Below are 7627 nucleotides of genomic sequence, written 5' to 3'. Positions count from 1 at the left end.
CTTAAAATCAGCCTAATAATCATCATATACAATAAAATATATAAAATAATTTAAAGTAATTATTGCTTAACACAAACCATCATCCTTTAAATTGAGCTGCCATTTATCAGATTTTCATTCTCTGCTCATCATTGCACTTTATTTAACCACATTTAATGAATGCATTGGTAAAGTTACTCAGTTAGTGTTAATGTTGTCCCGCACAGCTTTAGCCTCTTGGCCCATGAGTGTGTAAAGTACAGAGACAGGACTTTACTGTGTTTTATTAGTATTTAGGTCACCCATAAACAGCAGACTGTTCGCTGAACTCGCAGGTAACGTGTCTGCAAACCTTTTGGCCTCTGTGAGAAGCGATCGGCCCGTCACGGTCTCATGTCTCTTAAAACATCTCTCAGTAATCCTGTTGTCCATGTTCAACTATATAAAACTCGTCTATAAATCTCCGCCTCACCCTTCAGCACATTCTGAAACTGTCCTCCAGAAATAGAAACCCTCCTCTTTATTTTACCTTTCTAAGTTTAGAGATGCCTCTGTTTAGATTGCGGTGATGTTGTGATGAAGAGCACGCTTATAGCTCGTCTCTTATGTGGGACGCTTGGGAGCTCTGGCCTTCATGGTGCCACTTTCACGGGTGGAACTCAGCAGTGGTTTGATGGAAAGCATTCAGGCTCGCGACTGATTGGCTGCAAAGACAAAAACTCGTGTGATGTTCAGCAGGACTTAAAGTCCCACTCCGATCATATTTTGAGCTATTTTGAAACATTCCCAGTGGTCTTTAAATTATGATTATGCCATTTTTAGCCAAAATCTCAAAACCTGTGCCGTTTTCTGGGACTTCGCTTTAGTAGAGCGGCAGTAGCTCATTAGCAATTCGCCTCTGCGTTGTGGGCGGAGCCGTTGGCACGGAGAAGCATTACAGTATTATATACACGTTAATTATTATTATCCGAAGTTAATCAAAGTTATCACCGATCACCGATCATTATTTCACTCCGAGACGTCGCGGTAAAAAACAGCTCGACTTCGCCTCAATATTTCATCCCTCCCACAGTGATCAATCAGGACATATTTAGTATCAGTGGATTGCTCGGAATTTCGGGATTATTATGATGCTAATGTCACCGCTATATCTGAAAAACTGACTGACTCTCTCACGAGTGATGGGCTTGACACACGAGAGGACAAACGACTGCGACAGGCGAAACTCGTCGCCACCCGGCGTGTGCAAGTCTACTTGAACGAGCGCGGAATTTCACATGCACGAATCTCGCCTGTTGCTTGGCTGGAGGAGGCTGGCTGCCCTCTCTCTTTATGTAATGATGTAATTACTGACGGTATCAGTCTGTGCTCTCCAAACTTTAGTTTTGACGATTGATAGACGGTGAAAAGTGACTTATTTGTTACAGTATGTGTTCCAATTTGAGTATGAGCTCGTGGCCCCGCCGAGTGGAGTTACTACGTCATAACTCCAGTCTATTTTAAACGGCATTTTTGCGTCTGCTACTGATTCACAGACATTTGAATGTAGAAATACTCAGAAATACAACTTTGAGCTTATTTTTCTCAAGATATGTCCTCTAACATCAGAAAAATGCCACAAGAACATGTTAACACCTAGAAAAACATGATTTTCATCGGAGTGGGTCTTTAACGGCTTCCAGGCTCGGCTCCAAAAACACAGTGAGCTGCCTATATAGGCGACACTTTAAGACATCATATGGCGGTTCCAAATGGTAGGCATCTTAATTATGCCTTTCTGTTGACCAAACACTAATGTCTGCTGCATGTCAGTCACATAATGCATCGGGAAAGTTTTGAATATATATATGTATATAACAATGAATAGGAACATTATCTTTGTAATTTTTTTAAAATAAAAATTTATTTACAATAAATTACCAAAATTATGTTCTCATTTATTGTCTGGAACAATGAAAGCAATTCAGCTTCAAAGTTTTAATATTCCTTATAATTCATATCAATTTAGCCTATATATATAAGTTGAAGTTTGCTAATTTTTTTTTAGAAAAGACAACTATAAGAAAGCCAGTTGCCCATTTTCAAATATAATATAATATAATATAATATAATATAATTGAATATAATTGAATATAATTTAATATAATTGAATATAATATAATTGAATAGCCTATATATGTGTGTGTGTATATATATATATATTTTTATTTTATTTTATTTACTTCATTAATCCCCCAGGGGAAAATGTATGTAGCAGCACAAAAATACAATGAATACATAAACATTTAATGAATAAATAAACATATATATAAACATATATAACAATATATATACTGTATATATAACAATATAACAATATATATAACAATATATATAACAATATATATATAACAATATATATATATATATATATATATATATATATATATATATATATATATAACAATATATATATATATATATATATATATATATAACAATATATATATATATATATATATATATATATATAACAATATATATATATTGTTATATATATATATTGTTATATATGTTTATATATATTGTTGTATATGTTTATATATATATGTTTATTTATTCATTAAATGTTTATGTATTCATTGTATTTTTGTGCTGCTGTGACATACATTTTCACCACAACATAACAATATATCAATATAACAATATATATATATATATATATATATATATATATATATATATATATATATATATATATATTATTCATTATATACAAATGTAATTAATGTAAACAAGTAGACACACACACACACACACACACACACACACACACACACACACACACACACCGTTTTCATGGACTTTTAGTTTGCATTCGTCAGTCGCCTGTTTCCTATGCCTCCATTGTTCCCAGTTTCCTGTCAATCGTTAGTTGTCATGGATACTCATCAATCATTACAGCTTTTGTCTCATCACCACTGTATATTTAAGTAACTTAAATTAAGTTCCTAATTTTCACTCAGTTGTTGTCTGGTATTGTTTGTGTATAGACAGTTACGAACTTATGAACTTTTTTCATCTTCATCTGAACAAACTGTGACTATATATACATATAAATATGTCCCCATTATTTTCTAAAATATAATGTTTATACGTAAATGCTTATATCACAAAGCAAGGCAGCTCACTGGGTTTTGGAACAGAGCCATAGTGTCTAATTTAGATGTTTTAAAAAGAACACAGCACATTAGCTACTATATTTTGTGGTGGCAAAAGTCTTACTATCCACTTATATGCTGGCAAGTTAATTGTTATCATTGTTCCGGACAATGAAAGAGCACCAATAAGTTCCCATATGAGCCGTTCTCATGATGCCTTTGCACTTTCCTTTTTATATCGCTGACGGTGCGGCACGACGTCCTTCTGTTTTACACGCGTTCCTTTCTGCTGCTCTAAATGAGAGGTTATTTCATTTAATAATACATGATGGAGGAGCCACTCTTGCCTCTGTGAATTATAGATGTGCACCTCAGCAGTGACTCAGAGCTCCAGCGTGTGGAGGTGTGTGTTAGTACATCGCTTCACAGTTCACACACACCGTGTAGACCAGACATGAGAGAAGCATGTTAACTTAGTGTTCAGTGTGCTAATATTAATATATAAACAGGTATGAAGATGTACATCAAAGACTTGGAATATAGTGCTGGACTCATAGGCGAGTTTTAAAATACTTTTATGTGGCATGGTCACTAAATTGCTGTTGTTGTTTAGAACTTCTTATTTTTTTTCTTATTTTTCACAGAAAAATAATAAAAACATACAGGTTTGGAATGACATGATGACACGAGTAAATAGAAATAATAAAAAAATTTGGGTGAACTTTTCCTTTAAAATTTACCCAAAGATGATTTTAAAGATCATCTGCTGACTTTACAGTAACAGGAAGGGCCACTAGTGGACATCTTCAAAACTGCAAATGAATATGTGTGTGTTTTTTATTTTTTTAAACAAGCCAACAAATATGTTTGCAATTAGTTCATTTTCAACATTATAAGATAAATAGTTCCTGCTGATTGAAAGCTGTTGTAAAATGCTCATGAACACACACATGTGACTATAAATTCTATATTAATACACCAAATTGCTTGCAAGCATTACATTGCTTGTCAGCTGCAAATAACAGCTATACTGGATGAATTGTTTACTCTAACTATCAGTAATAATTAATTAGACAATTATTAGAAAATTAAATGATATAAACGATTTACTTTTTTACATATACATTTTTATGTATTATATATGTATATACATACCGTATGTGTTCACTAAGATTTTTTTACAACTACTTTTATTCAGCATGAATTAATTCAATTGATCTAAAGTGACAGTAAAACATTTATAATGTTACAATATATTTATATTTGAAATAAATGCTGTTCTTTTTAACTTTCTATTCATCAAAGGATCCTGAAAAAATCACGGAAATAATTTTACCACAAAAAATGTTAAAGGACAAGTTCGGTATTTTACACTTAAAGCCCTATTTACAGATCGTATCTGATGAAATAGAACGGTTAAGTTTAAAATTTGGACACATGCTCCTGTCCCGAGAATTTTGGGTTTATTTCGCTTCTTCCCCCCCCCCCCCCCCCCCCCCCCCCCCCCCCCCCCGCCACACACACAATGGTTGTCTATGGCCACTGGAAGATTCCTTCCTAAAACACATTAAACTTTCGTTTACAAAGACGTGAAACTCACCGAGTGGTCAGGGGTGTTCACTGATACGGGCCCAAAAAAAATCGCTGAAAAAGATGCTTTCCAACAGGTTTTATCGTAGTGTTTGTCCACCTCCATTGATTGTATTGAATGTGCTGTGTGAGGAACGATATTCCTCCGCCGCTTCTTCTTCTGCTTCTGTGTATTAAATGAAATGCCAGCGGTTTGCTTGCAATCGGCAAAGGTGCATTATCGCCACCAACTGGTGTCTATTATTCAAGCTCTCAACGGAAGAATCTGGGTGTGACGCGTTTGGCAAAATAGGTCCACAAACGCTAAATAAAACTAAAATTCTCGGGACAGGAGCATGTGTCCAAATTTTAATCTTAACCGTTCTATTTCATCAGATACGATCTGTAAACAGGGCTTTAAGTGTAAAATACCGAACTTGTCCTTTAAGCAGCAGCACAACTGATAATAATACATAATGTTTCTGAAGCATATATAAATCATTCTTGCTTATTTGGTGTGTAAGAAACATGTTGTGTTATTATCTGTACTGCAATATAAGTAATAAGCCCCTCACGACCGTTTCTAAAGCTTTACTGATGTTTCTACACTGAAGTGAACAGTGTAGTGACACACACTAGGTGAGCCGGTACTGTAACTTCAGTGTTTTACACACTTCAGAGGATTGTCTGCCTCTTTCCTCCACAACCAGATGTGTGTCAGGCACTTTCATCATTATGAATCATCATAAATGCAGTCCAGTCCATCATAGGCTGAGGATTACGGGTCACCCTGGAGGTCCGACTGCCTGAACAAAGAAACGCGTTCTGTGAACTATTATAAAAGAGGATTAAGCATTATAGTCTGGCGAAGCATCACCGTCCAGACTCCTCTGAATCTCACATGTTCTGCTGTCTCTCTTTTTGGCTACTCACAACATGAAAGTTATTGCTGATCCAGGAGTGTAGGCCTATGTATTAGTAAAACTCCTGTAATGTAGAATATGCGGTGATTTGGAGCAAGTGTTATTGTAGAGCAGTCAGAGAAAGAGAAGTGCTTCAGTTTGGCTGATTAGAGTTAGTCAAATTGAATTAGCTTTATTGACTTAAAAATGCAGTTCAGCTTCACATCATTTGACCAACTCCTGAAGATAGACAGCGCCCTCTGCTGGAGAAACATACAAACTACATCCAGCCATCCATGGTATCTGAACTGTCTATGATCTAAACACAAAATAAGGTTAAATAATATCCATATTTAGATGACATTCAGACTTTACTCGCTAATTTAAACATGCAATATGCAATACCTCATCTCATGTGACAAGTATTCGAAACATTGATCATTGCATGTGTCGTGATGTTTCTGCATATAAAAAATCTACAGTATTAAATGAGTTTGCAATTGCATAAATGTCATCAATTATTGCCTCAATACCCATCTGCAGTTATGAGTTATGTTTATTCAGACATTACAGCATGGATATAATCATGTTGTCTGTTATTATCAGAGACATTTATCTAAATAGACATTTATCATAATTGTCCATGATGTCATCAAAACACTTTGATCCAGGATGTAATTAGTAACTATTTTAAGATGCTGATAAAGGCACTTTGTTGAGTTGAACACACTCGATGGCTTTCAGTTGTGCATGTTTTAAGATGTTGTTCACATGATGTAGATCACTGTGGTGAAAAACAACCATCTGACCTCAATATGGGTCTACATGAAAAGGTTTTACACACTTCTGTTTTAGTGTTTTAGTTTAAATTGTCACTTGTTTGTTTCCACAATCTAAATGCTTCTTGTAAGTCAGTCAGTATTTGTTCCCTCAGTAAGACAAAATTGTGGAACCACTCTTTTTAACCACAAGTGCAAAAGCAAAAAAAGATCAAAAGCAAAGAAACACTGCACTATATATTGTGAAATGAGTTGGCAGTTATTACAGTCCTCCTATAAGACATGCAGAACATTTCACAAATCTCATATACTCAGGAACTGTCTTTAGAAGTTTCTCATAGCTAATGTCACATGGACGTTTCTTCATTTCCTGTCGCTCACAGACACCAGAAGACTTTTTAAACACACACACACACACACACACACACACACACACACACACACACACACACACACACACACACACACACACACACACACACACACACACACACACACACACACACACACACACACACACACACACACACACATTTCTCCTGCATTCTCACGCCCCGAGGGTCCCGACTCGATCCTGTAAAAAGAAGAATATTACAACTGTGGCTTTAGTGCTCAACTTCATGCTTTTTAAAATACTTTTGGAACAAATACTAAGTATGTATAAACACAGGCCTACTCTTATATTTCATTTTTATAATCAGAGTCTTTCTAAAAAAACATTTTGTTTTATAATAATAATAGCAATAATATTACAATATTTGTTTGATTTGAACCTTCCCTTTATAATACTCTGATTCAACCTCGACAGTATTTTAGTAACTCTGATTTATATAAAAAGTCTGTAAAAATAGGGCTCGATGTACTGTTTAAATATGAAGGAATTATATATTTTTTTCATCTTTTGTTTAAACAGGAGTTTTACCTGTATTTTGAATCATGCATTGCATTGTGTAGTGTTAAGGTTAACAGAAATTGCCTTAAAATTATTGGATAATGTCGTGGCAGAAAATGACCAGTACATTTTGGATTTTTATTTTTTACAGTGTTTGTGTTAATATTTTAAATGATATTTCCTGTTTTCATTTTAACTTTCATTTTTAACTGCCATTTTAACTTTTAAGATTTAGTTATTTTGTTTATTTTTTTCAACTGCTCACATACATTTTCAAAACTTTGCCTCTTTTTTTCAAATCTTTACACACAAATCCAAGAATTGCACACACAAAATGCCTCACATCTCTTGCCAAATGAAACACTG

At 34.6% G+C, this 7627-nt stretch overlaps 1 protein-coding gene across 1 annotated transcript in view; it reads left to right on the top strand.

The window, feature by feature from the left end:
- Positions 1 to 1689: 1689 nt before the first annotated feature.
- The window catches only part of slc9a1a (solute carrier family 9 member A1a), a 46041-nt gene continuing 40103 nt past the window's right edge, over positions 1690 to 7627 (top strand). Inside the window, exon 1 of the mRNA XM_079626497.1 lies at positions 1690 to 1733. The gene's annotated coding sequence lies outside the window, so the exon portion shown is untranslated. The remainder of the gene's footprint in view (positions 1734 to 7627) is intronic.

This window comes from Phoxinus phoxinus (genome assembly GCF_949152265.1).
Source record: "Phoxinus phoxinus genome assembly, chromosome: 10".
Classification (NCBI taxonomy): Eukaryota; Metazoa; Chordata; class Actinopteri; order Cypriniformes; family Leuciscidae; genus Phoxinus; species Phoxinus phoxinus.
The sequence above is the reverse complement of the archived record's forward strand: the minus strand, read 5'-3'. Positions and strand labels throughout refer to the sequence as shown.